The sequence below is a fragment of the Phragmites australis genome, chromosome 4 (assembly GCF_958298935.1).
Source record: "Phragmites australis chromosome 4, lpPhrAust1.1, whole genome shotgun sequence".
In the NCBI taxonomy this organism is placed as follows: domain Eukaryota; kingdom Viridiplantae; phylum Streptophyta; class Magnoliopsida; order Poales; family Poaceae; genus Phragmites; species Phragmites australis.
The window spans coordinates 42,942,521-42,945,124 of record NC_084924.1 but is presented as its reverse complement, the minus strand read 5'-3'; the positions used below and the strand labels follow the sequence as shown (position 1 = coordinate 42,945,124).

General features: G+C 48.6%; 1 long non-coding RNA gene across 3 annotated transcripts; it reads right to left on the bottom strand.

Moving 5' to 3' along the window:
• Window positions 1-225: 225 nt before the first annotated feature.
• Window positions 226-2,078, bottom strand: LOC133916634 (uncharacterized). Of its 3 annotated transcripts, none has more exons than XR_009909525.1 (4): window positions 1,902-2,078; window positions 1,590-1,813; window positions 838-983; window positions 226-753 (listed from the first exon to the last, which is right to left on the bottom strand). It is a non-coding gene; the product is annotated as an uncharacterized LOC133916634 (long non-coding RNA). The 3 variants fall into 3 exon arrangements; XR_009909524.1 differs by having other exon boundaries at window positions 852-983; window positions 1,902-2,076; XR_009909523.1 differs by having other exon boundaries at window positions 226-983; window positions 1,902-2,074.
• Window positions 2,079-2,604: the final 526 nt, after the last annotated feature.

Here is a 2,604-nt window from a genome sequence, read left to right as displayed (position 1 = left end):
TACCAGTACGACTACTGAGACACCTTCAAAAGGATTCTAGTTGTAGTGCAATCAGGACTCTAGTTCGCTGCAAACTGCAAAGGGCATCAGGTTTTTGTGGAGGCTGAAGTTTTCCATTCAGGACTGGAATATTTCTATAGCTGTGACTTGTTAGAGGCAGAGATAGGTTAACTTGTAAACCATATTCATCTGTCTGCATTGAACATCTGAAGCAATCGAGCAAAGGGAACAGAAAGGGGTTCCATCACCAGATAACATTAGCAGAACCTGTCCTCCATATGTTTATGGCATCTAATTCCACAAAAATACATAGCAGGTTCATGCTTTGTTCTACCAACCATTCCAGGCTTGAGCAGACCACCACAAGTACTAACACTAATAGATGGGCGAACCATGAAAGTATTCAGATTAGTTCAAGGTGCCAAGCTGCACGCCTGCAACTAGGTACAGCTAAGAGCTTGTTACATACAGTCAGAAACTTAACACATGGTCAACATAGTACCTACACTACATCTCATCATCTTGATTCTAACAGCACATAGAGGGAAAATACTGTTTTAAAGTCCTGTTTCACATCGTTTTAATAAATGATGGCTTTGATGAGCTGAAGATTCTCTAGTCCAGCACAGGTGCTAAATTGACAAGGGTCTCCAGCATGTTTGTTATGGGTTCGTCATCTTCTGTTAAATGATAAAAGCTTGCAGGGCGCTTCTTCGTGACACTGGAGTTTTCAGTCTTTGACCATTCAAAGTACTGTAATTACCGCATTTAAAATAACATAAGTATGGCAGCAAGAACCATGAAAACTGAGATGGGTTGTCAGGATATTGGTAATACTGGTAACAACATACGTGGCAGTGTCCGAGTAGACGTTTTCCATGTTCTCATGACCAAAGCCTGAGTGTTGTGTTGGCACCCAAAGTTCTTACTCTGGGTGGTTCTATTTGGTCCTTAGGCATTACAATATCTCTCCAGTCATCAATCTGTGCAAGATGGCAAAGCATAAGACAAATACAAAAAGAAAACGCTAGTACCTGATCAACACATTACTCCTTTTCTGAGGAAATCTACTGGTGCATTAGCAGACTGTATAATTTTGTCGGGTGTAAGAACCATATAAATCACATTCCCATCTTGACTAAATCTTCAAGTGTCTGGTTTACCACATTCCCATCTTGACTATGGAATGACATGTTGGATTATTATCACCTATTCCATAAAAAAACAACCACCTATTGAGAAACAAAAGACAATTTGTACAAAAATGAAGCAACTGTAATAAAACATGTAAACTGAACCTAGTTTTGTTTACAATTTCTGTAAACTGCTTCAAAAGTATCAAGTCCTGCTGCTTAACATCGAAATAAAAATGATATGGACTTTCTACACATCTGCTAGTAGTCTGTTTGTTTCATTCCAGCCACTGAGAGAATGAGGGAAACTACATGTACGCCATATTGCCATCAGTTCATTTGCAACAACAAATTAACTAAGAACACACATGGGTTCAACGGGCTGCACGTCCTTCCAACAACAGATCAACTGGAAATCACCCAAAAAAAAAAACCATCAAAGGGGGCCGAGCTCACCTTGCCACGGGAAGGAGCAGTAGGGACGTCGCAGCGCCGAGGAGCAGGGATGACGCCTTGAAGAGGACCAGCAGGGACCGGGCCGTTGGGGAGGACCAGCGGGGACGGCGCCGTTGGGGGGGACCAGCACGGACGGGCTCGTTGAGGAGGCGGTTGCGGCGAGCCCACGGCGCGACTAGAGGACCGGCGACGGGCCGCAATGACTGCCCGAGAAACAAGTAGAACTAGGGTTATAGCATAAGGTAAAACAGAGAAGATTTAGATGAAATTCCAAGGGCAATGTGAAATAATGGGTACAATAGATCGATTTACCTCAGTTCCTCACTCCGCTGCCGGTTCCAGAGCCCGTATGCCGATTGTGTCGTTGCCGTCGCCTGCCTCACAGAGAGGAAGAACGCGCCGGTTCCTAGGACCGGCGGGGAGGCCGTCGTGCCGCGCGGCCGGCGGCGGCGCGTGGGGTGGGGTGGGAGGGCCGGCGGGGGGGGGGGTCCGTCGTGCTGCGCGGTCGGCGGCTGCGCGTGGGGCGGGGAGGGATGGCCGGCAGGGGGCCGGCGTGCGGCGCGGGCGGCGGCGGCGCGTGGGGCGGGGTGGGATGGCAGGAAGGGAGGCTGTCGTGCGGCGCGGCGGCGGCTTCGCGTGGCCCCTGGGGATTTTGGTGGCGTGGTAGCTTGGGCCGTTTTTTGGGCTGAAGGGCCGATTCCTGAATGTTGGTTCGACGACGAAACGCGGGATTTTGGTCCGACGACGAAACACGGGGTGGCAGACCAAACTCTGACGTTACATTATGCCTGTTCAAAGGCCAGGCTGGGCCGGGCTTTGAAAAGCCCGATGAAAAAATCACAAGCCCGAGCTCGGCTCCAGCCTGACACTGGCCCGGGATTCTAGGTCCGAGTCTGACCCAATAGCATTTTTTTGGCTGGGCTCGGATTTTACCGGGTATTCTCGAGTTTTTTGGTTTCGGATCTATTTTTAAGCTCAAGCTCGGCTAAAAAATTCTACAGGCTAAAAAGTTAAG